The 17224-nt window shown below is 46.5% G+C and overlaps 1 protein-coding gene across 1 annotated transcript in view; it reads left to right on the forward strand.

Annotated features, from left to right (window-relative positions):
- LOC134980475 (cysteine-rich protein 2-like) overlaps positions 1-17224 on the forward strand; it is a 166184-nt gene that overhangs the window by 103941 nt on the left and 45019 nt on the right. The window lies entirely within an intron of this gene.

Genomic DNA, 17224 nt, shown 5'->3' on the forward strand with positions numbered 1-17224 from the left:
CAGGTTTATGGTACAGAACTGTCACTATCAGTTTCAGACGCTGCCGTATGGATGGTCCACGGCACCCCGGGTCTTTACCAAGGTAATGGCCGAAATGATGATACTCCTTCGAAGGAAGGGAATTTTAGTTATCCCTTACTTGGACGATTCCCTGATAAGGGTAAGATCCAGGGAACAGTTGGAAGTCGGTGTAGCACTATCTCAGGTAGTGTTGCGGCAGCACGATTGGATTCTCAATATTCCAAAATCGCAGCTGATTCCGACGACTCGTCTTCTGTTCCTAGGGATGATCCTGGACACAGTCCAGAAAAAGGTGTTTCTCCCGGAGGAGAAAGTCAGGGAGTTATCCGAGCTAGTCGGGAACCTCCTATAACCGAGCCAAGTCTCAGTACATCAATAAAATGGTTCTGGGAAAAATGGTGGCTTCCTACGAAGCAATCCCATTCGGCAGATTCCACGCAAGAACTTTCCAGTGGGACCTGCTGGACAAATGGTCCGGGTCGCATCTTCAGATGCATCAGCGGATAACCCTGTCACCAAGCACAAGGGTGTCTCTCCTGTGGTGGTTGCAGAGTGCTCATCTTCTAGAGGGCCGCACATTCAGGACTGGGTCCTGGTGACCACGGATGCCAGCCTGCGAGGCTGGGGAGCAGTCACACAGGGAAGGAATTTCCAGAGCTTATGGTCAAGCCTGGAGACATCACTTCACATAAATATCCTGAAGCTAAGGGCCATTTACAATGCTCTAAGCTCAGCAAGACCTCTGATTCAAGGTCACCCGGAGTTGATCCATTCGGACAACATCACGGCAGTCACCCACGTAAACAGACAGGGTGACACAAGAAGCAGGAGGGCAATGGCAGAAGCTGCAAGGATTCTTCGCGGGGCGGAAAATCATGTGATAGCACTGTCAGCAGTATTCATTCCGGGAGTGGACAACTGGGAAGCAGACTTCCTCAGCAGACACGACCTCCACCCGGGAGAGTGGGGACTTCACCCAGAAGTCTTCCACATGTTTATAAAAACTCGACAAGTATTGCGCCAGATCAAGGGACCCTCAGGCAATAGCTGTAGACGCTCTGGTAACACAGTGGGTGTACCAGTCAGTGTATGTGTTCCCTCCTCTGCCTCTCATACCCAAGGTACTGAGAATTATAAGATGGAGAGGAGTAAGCACTATATTCGTGGCTCCGGATTGGCCAAGAAGGACTTGGTAACCGGAACTTCAAGAGATGCTCACGGAGGATCCGTGGCCTCTACCTCTAAGAAGGGACCTGCTCCAGCAAGGACCCTGTCTGTTCCAAGACTTACCGCGGCTGCGTTTGACGGCATGGCGGTTGAACGCCGGATCCTGAAGGAGAAAGGCATTCCGGATGAAGTCATTCCTATCCTGATCAAAGCCAGGAAAGATATAACCGCAAAACATTACCACCGCATTTGGCGAAAATATGTTGCGTGGTGCGAGGCCAGTAAGGCCCCGACGGAGGAATTTTCAACTAGGTCGATTCCTACATTTCCTGCAAACAGGTGTCTATGGGCCTGAAATGGGGGTCCATTAAGGTTCAAATTTCGGCCCTGTCAATTTTCTTCCAAAAAGAACTAGCTACAGTCCCTGAAGTTCAGACGTTTGTGAAAGGGGTACTGTATATACAGCCTCCTTTTGTGCCTCCAGTGGCACCTTGGGATCTAAATGTAGTTTTTGGGTTCCAAAAGTCACATTGGTTTGAACCACTTAAATATGTGGAGTTAAAATATCTCACATGGAAAGTGGTCATGCTGTTGGCCCTGGCCTGGGCCAGGTGCGTGTCAGAATTGGAGGCTTTATCCTGTAAAAGCCCTCATCTGATTTTCCATTCGGACAGGGCGGAATTGAGTACTTGTCCTCAGTTTCTCCCTAAGGTGGTTTTCAGCGTTTTACCTGAATCAACCTATTGTGGTGCCTGCGGCTACTAGGGACTTGGAGGACTCCAAGTTGCTAGACGTTGTCAGAGCCCTGGAAATATAGGTTTCCAGGACGGCTGGAGTCAGAAAATCTGACTCGTTGTTTATTCTGTATGCACCCAACAAGCTGGGTGCTCCTGCTTCTAAGCAGACTATTGCTCGTTGGATTTGTAGTACAATTCAACTTGCACATTCTGTGGCAGGCCTGCCACAGCCAAAATCTGTAAAAGCCCATTCCACAAGGAAGGTGGGCTCATCTTGGGCGGCTGCCCGAGGGGTCTCGGCTTTACAACTTTGCCGAGCAGCTACTTGGTCAGGAGCAAATACGTTTGTAAAATTCTACAAATTTGATACCCTGGCTGAGGAGGACCTGGAGTTCTCTCATTTGGTGCTGCAGAGTCATCCGCACTCTCCCGCCCGTTTGGGAGCTTTGGTATAATCCCCATGGTCCTTACGGAGTCCCCAGCATCCACTAGGACGTCAGAGAAAATAAGAATTTACTTACCGATAATTCTATTTCTCGTAGTCCGTAGTGGATGCTGGGCGCCCATCCCAAGTGCGGATTGTCTGCAATACTGGTACATAGTTATTGTTACCAAAAAATCGGGTTATTGCTGTAGTGAGCCATCTTTTCTAGAGGCTCCTCTGTTATCATGCTGTTAACTGGGTTTAGATCACAAGTTATACGGTGTGATTGGTGTGGCTGGTATGAGTCTTACCCGGGATTCAAAATCCTTCCTTATTGTGTACGCTCGTCCGGGCACAGTATCCTAACTGAGGCTTGGAGGAGGGTCATAGGGGGAGGAGCCAGTGCACACCAGGTAGTTCTAAAGCTTTACTTTTGTGCCCAGTCTCCTGCGGAGCCGCTATTCCCCATGGTCCTTACGGAGTCCCCAGCATCCACTACGGACTACGAGAAATAGAATTATCGGTAAGTAAATTCTTATTTTCTCGTAGTCCGTAGAGGATGCTGGGCGCCCGTCCCAAGTGCGGACTTCTTCTGCAAGACTTGTATATAGTTATTGCTTACATAAGGGTTACGTTATAGTTGGTCGGTCTTGAACCGAGGCTATGTTACTTGTTCATACTGTTAACTGGGTAGTTTATCACAAGTTATACGGTGTGATTGGTGTGGCTGGTATGAATCTCGCCCTTAGGTTACATAAATCCTTTCCTCGTACTGTTCATATCCTCTGGGGACAGTTTCTCTAACTGAGGTCTGGAGGAGGGACATAGAGGGAGGAGCCAGTGCACACCCAGAATCCAAAGCTTTCTTAAAGTGCCCTATCTCCTGCGGAGCCCGTCTATTCCCCATGGTCCTTACGGAGTCCCCAGCATCCTCTACGGACTACGAGAAATAGATTTACAGATAAGTAGAATCCTAATTTTTTTTTCGGGAGCCAATTAACCTACCAGTATATTTTTGAATTGTGGGAGCAAACCGGAGTAGCCGGAGGAAACCCACGCAAGCGCGGGGAGAATATACAAACTCCACACAGTTAGGGTCACGTCGGGAATCTAACCCATGACCTCAGTGCTGTGAGGCAGTAATGCGAACCGTTACACCATTCGGATTGACTTCTGTGGCAGCTGATAATGATGATCGTGGTGTTGACAATGAGCGTCAGGACCTGATCACTATTGAAACGAAACAGATAAAAGATGATATTTTTATGTTGAATGAATGAACAACTACTTTGCTGTTGCGCATGGTATATTATGAGCGTGCTGAAAATATCATGAAGAGACATGTTTTTAATTACAATCCTGCTAGATCCAAACAAAGGAATTCTGTGCATTTGCCTTGCCAAGATTCACTTACACAACGGCATCATTCATTCATACAACAAACAAAAGTAAAATGTTAGATAATAAAATAGCAAAAAAGTAATACAAATATTAAAACATCAATGAAATGGCTGCCCTTGTTTCTTAGTACAGGTTGAGTTAGTATCCCTTATCCAAAATGCTTGGGACCAGAGATATTTTGGATATGGGATTTTTCCGTATTTTGGAATAATTGCATACCATAATGAGATATCATGGTGATGGGACCTGAGTCTAAGCACAGGATGCATTTATGTTACATATACACCTTATACACACAGCCTGAAGGTCATTTAATACAATATTTTTTAATAACTTTGCGTATTAAACAAAGTTTGTGTACATTGAGCCACCAAAAAACAAAGGTTTCACTATATCACTCTCACTCAAAAAAGTCTGTATTTCGGAATATTCCGTATTTCGGAATATTTGGATATGGGATACTCAACCTGTATAATAAAAATAGATTATTCCCTCTAATCTCTCATAAAATCAAGATAACATAATTAGATACAAATCAAAAAGGACGGTAGGTTTTATATTGAATTAATATAACAATTTATTAAAATATTTATTTAAATATTTATTTAAAAACATAGAATTTGTGACATCTGTATTTGACTAAAATAGACTCAATTCATAAGTCATCAGCTTAAAACGTTCAGTTCATGGGTCAACGACAATCACTTATCCCCTAGGAGAATTTAAATAGTACCCCAGGCTAGGATTCTCTCCAAATTATGGTCCACAGTATAGATGTTTGGTGAGTGACAGCTTTTGAAAGTCCCTCTTTTAAGCACAATGTGCAAGCTTTTTCATGCAGGTAGGGATTTATTTCTCAATCTCACCATAGCAGGAGTGAGGAAGCTGATAGCTAACATCAGCGAAACGCGTAGAGACGATATTGCTGGACAGATTTCACTACTTATCCCCTGCTAAATTGGAGAAATTTCTACCTTTGATTGACCCGGACGGCACGAATTGGTCTCTCCACTTTGGACCCAACCTGCTATGGTGAGATTGAGAAATAAATCCCTACCTGCATGAAAAAGCTTGCACATTGTGCTTAAAAGAGGGACTTTCAAAAGCTGTCACTCACCAAACATCTATACTGTGGACCATAATTTGGAGAGAATCCTAGCCTGGGGTACTATTTAAATTCTCCTAGGGGATAAGTGATTGTCGTTGACCCATGAACTGAACGTTTTAAGCTGATGACTTATGAATTGAGTCTATTTTAGTCAAATACAGATGTCACAAATTCTATGTTTTTAAATAAATATTTAAATAAATATTTTAATAAATTGTTATATTAATTCAATATAAAACCTACCGTCCTTTTTGATTTGTATCTAATTATGTTATCTTGATTTTATGAGAGATTAGAGGGAATAACCCATTGGTACAACATAGCGCAGGTGTTTTTTCTTTTCTGTTTTGTGACTTTATTGGGGATTACCACCCCCTACACCAGCTGCTACTGACAGCGCACCCCATCCATATTTCTCCTTACTTAATAATAAAAATAGACATTGTTATCTTTAAACTATACTTCGCTATACTTCAGATGTCCCAGTTATATATGAGTGTCATGATCCTGATAAAGGCAGAGAATAGCGAGGGTTCCAAGGAAGGATGAATAATCAAGACATGCCTTCCACCTGTCCAAGATTTTGATGGGACAGTCACGAATCTGGGGGATTGTCTCAGTGCTAAGCTGATGCTGAAAAGCGAGGCACGGAAGTTAGGGGAAGCCTAGTACTTAAGAAGTTCCAAAAACTTCCCTGGGAAAGTGACCAGGCCCCACAGGTATGTGAGATTGTTAGGTTCCTGGTGCTCAGAACAAGGGAGATGTTCATGAAGTGAGTCCAGAGCACCAGGACGTAACGCTGGGAAAGGGGAATGGAAAGGGAATAGCCCCTGGCGCCCTAACTCTGTTGTCTCACCCGTGCTATCGGAAATCCCTTGCGAGACTATGGTTTCTTGAGCCCTTGGCAGCCACGTTTGAAGGGCGGATTATGTCTGCCCAACTCCGGTGCCCCCCGGTCTTAATGAGAGACAAAGGGAAATCCGAGGCAGAATGATAACAAGAGGACCTCTAACTAAGCAAACAGGCCAGGGGCTACAAGCTAACTAAAAACCTAAAGTATGTGCGGAGAAACCGCCAAAGGAAAAGAACAACAAAGGAAATGCTGATCACACGCCGACACAATACCTTTGTGTACCGGCGGTGACAGCATAAGCAGAACCCTCTGCAAAACACCAGGGACAGAAACAATAATGGAATACAGCGGCCTAGGCCAACGGACGCGGGAGAGCCGCTACTCACGGAACCGGTACGAATACTGGCAAACGGACAGGAACTTCTAATGCTGCCGACACCGACTCTCAGAACTGGAGGACAGGCAGAATCCCAAACGACAGACCGGTGGACACCAGGAAGCCAGAAGACTTGACCAGGGACAGGCAAAGCCACTGGAACTCAGGGCAGGAACGCCTCACAGCAGGACACGGGATCAGACACAGGAATCGACACAGGGACTGACACAGGAATCGACACAGGGACTGACACAGGAATCGACACAGGGACTGACAGGAACCAGCTCAAACTTCAAGCAGACTGCAAACCAAGGAATATCACCAGCGTCTGTGAATTGCAGTCAGCCAGCTTATAACAGAGAGGCCTAATTAATAATCCCATGCAGCTGCCCTGTTGCATGATTCCAAACTGACCAGATGCAATTAGCAGCCAGGTGAGGCTGAACACATGGGAACAAGCTGCAATTACACAGACTCACCAGCGGCAGCAGACAAGAGTATTCTAAACAGAGCAAGAGGAAATCCTGGCATGCAAGACAACTTTATAAACATAAAATAGGAATGAACCACTACCTGTGGTTCATAACAGTATCCCCTCCTTAAGGGTTAGCTCCGAGCACCCCATGACACCCACGGGGAACATAAACAGAAGTATAGCATGAAATACAGAACAAAACTGCAAAACAGGAATGAGCCACAGCCGTGGCTCATAACATTACCCCCCCCCCCCCCCCTTGAGGAGGGTTCAAAAGACCCCAAAATTCAGACTATCCAGAACAAGGGATACAAAAAAAAAAACCTGACACACTGGTCTAACAGACAAGAAAACAAAAGACAAGCTGTAGCAACAACTTGTAACAGTGCCCTCCCCTTGATGGTGGCCACTGGACACAAGACAAGGAAAAAAAAAAAAATCTCTCATTTTTCTTTTTATCAAGGCAAGAGTCCAAAATTATTTCTTTTTCTTCTTCTTCTTCTTCTTCTTCTTCTTCTTCTTCTTCTTCTTCTTCTTCTTTTTACAAAGCTCTTTAGGTCTAACCAAGGTAATTCCCCAAACATTGTCTGAACTGATGGTACCACCCAGCAAGGCTGCGTTCAAATCAGAGACAGGTCTCTTACCCTTGGGAGCTGAACTTTCTGGTAAAGTACTATTATTAGAAGAAAAAGTAAAAAAAGCACATCCTGCAGTCAAAACAACGGGCTGGGACTCTTGTGCCGAGTTTACAGTATTTGGTGGACTCTCAGCAGACAAGACGGGTGACTTAGAGGAACCTGAACCAATTTCTTTGGAACCGTATCTTTTAACAATTGCATCACAGAATGCTAGGGGATCCTGAAGAATGGGATCTTCAGCTTTCATTAGGCTGGTCGCCCACTCAGAAGGCTCTCCTCTAAAAGAATAAATCAGATAGAGCCCAAGGTTTTCTGAAGTGATGCCCAGAAATGGTCTAGACAACATAATAGTGTAATAGTGTTTGAAAAGCGCCAGAAATTGGGCGAAGTCCCCATCAAAGGTTATGGATGTTGAGATATCCGAGTCAGGATCTGTTTCCTTCTCATCTGACTGACTGGAGTGCTTTGCTAGGACCTGGTCACTATTGACCTTACTCGAGGCTGAGACTCTCTGAACCCCACCCGGGGCTGAGACTTTCTGAACCCCACCCGGGGCAGTGACTTTCTGAACCCCACCCGGGGCAGTGACTTTCTGAACCCCACCCGGGGCAGTGACTTTCTGAACCCCACCCGGGGCAGTGACTTTCTGAACCCCACCCGGGGCAGTGACTTCCGGGAACCCCGCTGGGACAGTGGCCTCCGAGAACCCCGCTGGGACAGTGGCCTCCGAGAACCCCGCTGGGACAGTGGCCTCCGAGAACCCCGCTGGGACAGTGGCCTCCGAGAACCCCGCTGGGGCAGTGGCCTCCGAGAACCCCGCTGGGGCCAGCACCTCGGATTCTTTTACTGGGACCGGGCCGTTGGCCTCCCTGACTGGGATCGGGCCATCGGCCTCCCTCTGAGTCGATAATTATCGAAAGTTCTCCCGGGACTATGACTTCCGGGACTTTTGCTGAAGCAATAACGTTCAGATCCTCCACTAATGCTATGCTTCTTAAGTTCTTTCCTGGGGAAGCGACTTCTAGACCCTTCTTTGGGGCTGCGTCTCTCGAGACCCCACTTGGGGATATTACTTCAAAGATCCCTTCTGGGGTTTTGCTTCTCGAGTTCCCCTCAAAAACTATGGTTTTAGAGACCCTTTCTAGGGTTGCGCTTTTCAAGTCCCTACCTGGGGTAACAGCTTCTGAGACCCCTTCCGGTATGGACACCTGAACTATAATATTTGATGTCCCTCTATAAGCTAGGGCATCGGGTACCGCTCCAGCACTCTGGGTATAGGGTACCGCTCCAGCACTCTGGGCATCGGGTACCGCTCCAGCACTCTGGGCATCGGGTACCGCTCCAGCACTCTGGGCATCGGGTACCGCTCCAGCACTCTGGGCATCGGGTACCGCTCCAGCACTCTGGGCATCGGGTACCGCTCCAGCACTCTGGGCATCGGGTACCGCTCCAGCACTCTGGGCATCGGGCACCGCTCCAGCACTCTGGGCATCGGGCACCGCTCCAGCACTCTGGGCATCGGGCACCGCTCTAGGACCCTGGGCATCGGGCACCGCTCTAGGACCCTGGGCATCGGGCACCGCTCCAGGACCCTGGGCATCGGGCACCGCTCCAGGACCCTGGGCTACGGGCACCGCTCCAGGACCCTGGGCTACGGGCACCACTCCAGGACCCTGGGCTACGGGCACCACTCCAGGACCCTGGGCATCGGGCACCACTCCAGGACCCTGGGCATCGGGCACCACTCCAGGAACCTGGGCATCGGGCACCACTCCAGGAACCTGGGCATCGGGCACCACTCCAGGGACTTGCAACTCCGCTTCCACAGGAACCTCAAGAGAGGAGAGAAACATTCTCTTTTGATTCCTGAATCTATAATGGGGCTCCCTTGCCCAAGGACCCCAATTATAGGACAGAGAGCTTTTTTGTGTGGGTTGTGTGACAAGTACCTCTGCCACAGTAGAGACAGGAGTAGGTCTTGTATCATGACTCAACTTGGCCAGAGGGCAAGACTCGTCACCACACTTTGGCTTGCGCAACTCACAGGTCTGCAGATAATGGCCTAAACCCCCACAATATAGGCATAAGTTTAAGTTTCTGCGACGCAGACGCTCCTCTTCTGAGAGCCTGGGCCGCAGAAAACTTTTAAACCTTTTCTCTTCAATTAAACCAGAGGATTCTCTTGTCACCATACTGTGAACAAGAGTCTCTTTAGAGATAGATGTACTCTCAACGACTTCTGGCAAAATGAGCAAGATTTTAGTCAGAAGGTTTTGCAGTTGCTTTAGGGATTGCTGCAAAACTTCTAGTCGCTCTGGTCTCAAAGCACTGAATACAGAGTTCAGGGCTGTGAGAGATGCCTGCAGGGCTTGCATAGTAGACATAGGAGGATTTAAAACTAGACAAGGCAAGACAAGACAAGGCAAGGCAAGACAAGGCAAGGCAAGACAAGGCAAGACTAAATTTTGCTAAACAAAACAAGACTTTTTTTTTTTTTTTAAACACCGGACTGGATTCTAAACACCGGACTGGATTCTAAACACCAGACTGGATTCTAAACACCGGACTGGATTCTAAACACTGAATTCTAGACAGGACTGGATTCTAAACACTGAATTCTAGACAAGACTGGATTCTAGACTAGACACTGGACTGGGCCAAAAAAGAAAAAAAAAAGTTTTATTTCTTTTTTGTGGTATGGCTGGTGATAATGTTGGGTTCCTGGTGCTCAGAACAAGGGAGATGTTCATGAAGTGAGTCCAGAGCACCAGGACGTAACGCTGGGAAAGGGGAATGGAAAGGGAATAGCCCCTGGCGCCCTAACTCTGTTGTCTCACCCGTGCTATCGGAAATCCCTTGCGAGACTATGGTTTCTTGAGCCCTTGGCAGCCACGTTTGAAGGGCGGATTATGTCTGCCCAACTCCGGTGCCCCCCGGTCTTAATGAGAGACAAAGGGAAATCCGAGGCAGAATGATAACAAGAGGACCTCTAACTAAGCAAACAGGCCAGGGGCTACAAGCTAACTAAACACCTAAAGTATGTGCGGAGAAACCGCCAAAGGAAAAGAACAACAAAGGAAATGCTGATCACACGCCGACACAATACCTTTGTGTACCGGCGGTGACAGCATAAGCAGAACCCTCTGCAAAACACCAGGGACAGAAACAATAATGGAATACAGCGGCCTAGGCCAACGGACGCGGGAGAGCCGCTACTCACGGAACCGGTACGAATACTGGCAAACGGACAGGAACTTCTAATGCTGCCGACACCGACTCTCAGAACTGGAGGACAGGCAGAATCCCAAACGACAGACCGGTGGACACCAGGAAGCCAGAAGACTTGACCAGGGACAGGCAAAGCCACTGGAACTCAGGGCAGGAACGCCTCACAGCAGGACACGGGATCAGACACAGGTATCGACACAGGGACTGACACAGGAATCAACACAGGGACTGACACAGGAATCAACACAGGGACTGACAGGAACCAGCTCAAACTTCAAGCAGACTGCAAACCAAGGAATATCACCAGAGTCTGTGAATTGCAGTCAGCCAGCATATAACAGAGAGGCCTAATTAATAATCCCATGCAGCTGCCCTGTTGCATGATTCCAAACTGACAAGATGCAATTAGCAGCCAGGTGAGGCTGAACACATGGGAACAAGCTGCAATTACACAGACTCACCAGCGGCAGCAGACAAGAGTATTCTAAAACAGAGCAAGAGGAAATCCTGGCATGCAAGACAACTTTATAAACATAAAATAGGAATGAACCACTACCTGTGGTTCATAACAGTATCCCCTCCTTAAGGGTAAGCTCCGAGCACCCCATGACACCCACGGGGAACATAAACAGAAGTATAACATGAAATACAGAACAAAACTGCAAAACAGGAATGAGCCACAGCCGTGGCTCATAACATTACCCCCCCCCCCCCTTGAGGAGGGTTCAAAAGACCCCAAAATTCAGACTATCCAGAACAAGGGATACAAAAAAAAAAACCTGACACACTGGTCTAACAGACAAGAAAACAAAAGACAAGCTGTAGCAACAACTTGTAACAGTGCCCTCCCCTTGATGGTGGCCACTGGACACAAGACAAGGGAAAAAAAAAAATCTCTCATTTTTCTTTTTATCAAGGCAAGAGTCCAAAATTATTTCTTCTTCTTCTTCTTCTTCTTCTTCTTCTTTTTACAAAGCTCTTTAGGTCTAACCAAGGTAATTCCCCAAACATTGTCTGAACTGATGGTACCACCCAGCAAGGCTGCGTTCAAATCAGAGACAGGTCTCTTACCCTTGGGAGCTGAACTTTCTGGTAAAGTACTATTATTAGAAGAAAAAGTAAAAAAAAGCACATCCTGCAGTCAAAACAACGGGCTGGGACTCTTGTGCCGAGTTTACAGTATTTGGTGGACTCTCAGCAGACAAGACGGGTGACTTAGAGGAACCTGAACCAATTTCTTTGGAACCGTATCTTTTAACAATTGCATCACAGAATGCTAGGGGATCCTGAAGAATGGGATCTTCAGCTTTCATTAGGCTGGTCGCCCACTCAGAAGGCTCTCCTCTAAAAGAATAAATCAGATAGAGCCCAGCACTCTGGGCATCGGGCACCGCTCCAGCACTCTGGGCATCAGGCACCGCTCTAGGACCCTGGGCATCGGGCACCGCTCCAGGACCCTGGGCTACGGGCACCGCTCCAGGACCCTGGGCTACGGGCACCACTCCAGGACCCTGGGCTACCGGCACCACTCCAGGACCCTGGGCATCGGGCACCACTCCAGGACCCTGGGCATTGGGCACCACTCCAGGACCCTGGGCATCGGGCACCACTCCAGGAAAATGGGCATCGGGCACCACTCCAGGAACCTGGGCATCGGGCACCACTCCAGGGACTTGCAACTCCGCTTCCACAGGAACCTCAAGAGAGGAGAGAAACATTCTCTTTTGATTCCTGAATCTATAATGGGGCTCCCTTGCCCAAGGACCCCAATTATAGGACAGAGAGCTTTTTTGTGTGGGTTGTGTGACAAGTACCTCTGCCACAGTAGAGACAGGAGTAGGTCTTGTATCATGACTCAACTTGGCCAGAGGGCAAGACTCGTCACCACACTTTGGCTTGCGCAACTCACAGGTCTGCAGATAATGGCCTAAACCCCCACAATATAGGCATAAGTTTAAGTTTCTGCGACGCAGACGCTCCTCTTCTGAGAGCCTGGGCCGCAGAAAACTTTTAAACCTTTTCTCTTCAATTAAACCAGAGGATTCTCTTGTCACCATACTGTGAACAAGAGTCTCTTTAGAGATAGATGTACTCTCAACGACTTCTGGCAAAATGAGCAAGATTTTAGTCAGAAGGTTTTGCAGTTGCTTTAGGGATTGCTGCAAAACTTCTAGTCGCTCTGGTCTCAAAGCACTGAATACAGAGTTCAGGGCTGCGAGAGATGCCTGCAGGGCTTGCATAGTAGACATAGGAGGATTTAAAACTAGACAAGGCAAGACAAGACAAGACAAGGCAAGACAAGGCAAGGCAAGACAAGGCAAGACTAAATTTTGCTAAACAAAACAAGACTTTTTTTTTTTTTTTTTAAACACCGGACTGGATTCTAAACACCGGACTGGATTCTAAACACCAGACTGGATTCTAAACACCAGACTGGATTCTAAACACCGGACTGGATTCTAAACACTGAATTCTAGACAGGACTGGATTCTAAACACTGAATTCTAGACAAGACTGGATTCTAGACTAGACACTGGACTGGGCCAAAAAAGAAAAAAAAAAGTTTTATTTCTTTTTTGTGGTATGGCTGGTGATAATGTTGGGTTCCTGGTGCTCAGAACAAGGGAGATGTTCATGAAGTGAGTCCAGAGCACCAGGACGTAACGCTGGGAAAGGGGAATGGAAAGGGAATAGCCCCTGGCGCCCTAACTCTGTTGTCTCACCCGTGCTATCGGAAATCCCTTGCGAGACTATGGTTTCTTGAGCCCTTGGCAGCCACGTTTGAAGGGCGGATTATGTCTGCCCAACTCCGGTGCCCCCCGGTCTTAATGAGAGACAAAGGGAAATCCGAGGCAGAATGATAACAAGAGGACCTCTAACTAAGCAAACAGGCCAGGGGCTACAAGCTAACTAAAAACCTCAAGTATGTGCGGAGAAACCGCCAAAGGAAAAGAACAACAAAGGAAATGCTGATCACACGCCGACACAATACCTTTGTGTACCGGCGGTGACAGCATAAGCAGAACCCTCTGCAAAACACCAGGGACAGAAACAATAATGGAATACAGCGGCCTAGGCCAACGGACGCGGGAGAGCCGCTACTCACGGAACCGGTACGAATACTGGCAAACGGACAGGAACTTCTAATGCTGCCGACACCGACTCTCAGAACTGGAGGACAGGCAGAATCCCAAACGACAGACCGGTGGACACCAGGAAGCCAGAAGACTTGACCAGGGACAGGCAAAGCCACTGGAACTCAGGGCAGGAACGCCTCACAGCAGGACACGGGATCAGACACAGGAATCGACACAGGGACTGACACAGGAATCGACACAGGAATCAACACAGGGACTGACACAGGAATCAACACAGGGACTGACAGGAACCAGCTCAAACTTCAAGCAGACTGCAAACCAAGGAATATCACCAGAGTCTGTGAATTGCAGTCAGCCAGCATATAACAGAGAGGCCTAATTAATAATCCCATGCAGCTGCCCTGTTGCATGATTCCAAACTGACAAGATGCAATTAGCAGCCAGGTGAGGCTGAACACATGGGAGCAAGCTGCAATTACACAGACTCACCAGCGGCAGCAGACAAGAGTATTCTAAAACAGAGCAAGAGGAAATCCTGGCATGCAAGACAACTTTATAAACATAAAATAGGAATGAACCACTACCTGTGGTTCATAACAGTATCCCCTCCTTAAGGGTAAGCTCCGAGCACCCCATGACACCCACGGGGAACATAAACAGAAGTATAACATGAAATACAGAACAAAACTGCAAAACAGGAATGAGCCACAGCCGTGGCTCATAACAGAGATTTCCTCCATCTTGGATTTGCCACTGCCCCTACTCATGGAGCAACATTGGAAAATACATAATGCTTTCTTTGTGGTGTTGGTGGAGGTCTCCTGACTGCCGGTCACATAACTACATCCCGTTGGTGGTGTCTGTTTAATGTCTATTGGCAGTGCGACGCTGATTACGCCTGTAATCTACTTTTGGCACTCCTGCTCCTGTATGTAGTGAAACATGAAACAACCAGTGCTGGATATATATCCACAAATGAACACTGTTGTACAGTGGGAGAATCACATCGTGTTACCTTGATGATAATTTAATAATTTGATAATTTCATTTGCAAAGGAAATGACTTCATAGCATAAAACATCATTCCAGATAGGACCTGTGCCCTGTCTGCAAGAAGGTTCTATTAATGTCAGCCATCAAGGTGCAGCAGTTGTTGCTTGGGTTTTCTCTGACAATGTAGAGAATTATAACATAACAAACCAATAAAATCTACACAGGACGGTATTATGGTTTATAGGATGCCTGTACTTGTCAGGCAAGGAAATAGTAAAATAGTTAATGACACATGTTTAATATAACTGGAGAAATGTATCAAACCTTACAAAGAGGACACACGGAGAAGTTGCCCATATCAACAAATCGGCTTCAAGCTGTCATTTATCGAGAGCATTCTATAATGATAGCTACAAGCTGATTGGCTGCCATGTACAACTTTTCCACATGTCCTCTCTACAAGGTTCTGGAGAGCTCCCTAGAATTTAGGACTTCCCTGGAAATTCCAGAACTCTTGGCAAAGAATATTCATATAATACTTAACTAACATTTAGTTTATATCATGATCTCCGTGTAAGTTTTTATCCATAATACTGAGACAACCATGGAGAACAAAAGTTTATATGTTGGCACAGTCAACGTCTTCATTACTGACGCCCGACAGTGTAAGCTGACAAAGTAGCATGTCACATCCTCACATACAGTAAATGCATCATGTACAAAGCAGGCATAGATAAAGGCTATTACAGTCATTGGTATGGAAGATTTGAAGTGTTGGAGATAGATATTGTCCTCATACTTCTCCAGTGCAAAAGTCCATAAAAGCAAATGGAAAGGGTATGAGGAGGTGACAGAGTGGAATGTGCCCTTAGCAGAAGACCAATTGCGGTATGTAATACATGCTACTGTTTTTACAGATAAGAGGTAGAACAAGGAGAGATTAAATTAACATTCATGAAAGACATTTAAACAATTTCTACTATGTTACCTTTTTATTGCACCCATTTATCATTCTCATAATTGTATTGTTCCAATGTGTCATTAATACAGCACTGTACACCCGATAGAAAGTACCTGTGTCTGCCTAGAAGCCTAACAGGAAGGCGGAATCATGCCCTCAAGATGGTGGAACTACACCCTCTTCAGTGGCTCGCTGCTGCAGAAGGCACAGATAGTCACATCTCAGCATAGACATGCTCCCATAAACTGGTCTCCACGGATCTCAGTGGCCCGGCACACCCCAAGCATATTGTTTGAGGGAAGCTTTTACATTGGAGACAATTAAATTGATTGTTTTTTTTATTTATTTTTATTTTACAATCATTGGAGGAGGAAGATCAAAAATAAGAGTCATATGCCCTGACTAGAAAACCATGAATGGCGTAGACCAGGACTGTCCAAGTAGTAGACCACCATGCCACCTCCTTGTGGCCAGCTACTACTGCTGTAAAGATGACCTCACTGTCCACTTCAGCTTCACTCCTCATTCGTAGCAACAACTTTATTCACTGTTGCTCTGTAGCAAGCAGAAGCCACGTGTTACAGTATAGAACTACTGTGAGATCCCTACCTGGAACCCTGGTGGTTTACCTGCCGGGGACTAAAGTTGTATATGTTGGTTTTGGAATGTGAAGCTGACATGTCATGTGGGCATATCTGCACACATAGCTGTATGTGATATGTATGAGACTGGTGGGCAAAATACACCTCTACTACACACTTGGTTGTAATAGATGGCATGATATCATGGTGAGAACAAGACTGTCAATGTTGGCAAAAGGATATATGTGCTGGGTATGGTAATAAACAAAAGGCTGTGTGTGGTGCGCATAGGGCTTGTGTGGGCATGATGTTGTTAATTGGTCACATGCATTTGGCATGGAATTGTATTTGGTGTACATGTTATGCATGGCATGACACGACGTGACTGTATATGTAATGGGCACAAGGTTGAGAATATAGTGGGTATTGCTGCATCATGGGCCACATTTGCAGTTGACTATAATTAAAATTTTCAAGCATAAAATTCCGTTTTGTTTTACTGCGAATTCATTAGTGGCCTAATTCGCATCTGATCGCAGCAGACAAAACCATGTGCACTGCAGGGGGGGCAGATATAACATTTGCAGAGGGAGTTAGATTTGGGTGGTTGTTTTGTTTCTGTGCAGGGTAAATACTGGCTGCTTTATTTTTACACTGCAATTTAGATTTCAGTTTGAACACACCCCACCCAAATCTAACTCTATCTGCACATGTTATATCTGCCCCACCTGCACTGCACATGGTTTTGCCCATTAGAGAACAATTTTGCAGCTGCGATCAGGTCTGAATTAGGCTCCATGTGCAGTGAAACATAATAGGCAGAGAGCTTGATTAGAGGCTTGCAAATACAACTGACTTATAAGTAAGGGAGCGCTGCATGTCTCCTGGAGAGGCAGCCTGTTTTGAGTAGACCACATCTCTAGTTACGACTGTTAGAGGGTGTAAATTTGCAGCTACATGTGCCCTGGAGTAAAGATGTAGTAAAGATATGTAAGGATGATAATGACCATCAGCACATATCTTTAATCAGAGGTGAAGTTGGAGAGGTAGAGGGGCAGATCTGGAGATGTCAGTGGAGAGGGTAGGAGTAGAGAGAAAGGCAAATTGTTGAGTTACTGTATATTGGGTTTTAAGATGTTTTGTGCCATCCAGGATGAGATAGC

The sequence above is a fragment of the Pseudophryne corroboree genome, chromosome 12, assembly GCF_028390025.1.
Source record: "Pseudophryne corroboree isolate aPseCor3 chromosome 12, aPseCor3.hap2, whole genome shotgun sequence".
NCBI classification, from domain to species: domain Eukaryota; kingdom Metazoa; phylum Chordata; class Amphibia; order Anura; family Myobatrachidae; genus Pseudophryne; species Pseudophryne corroboree.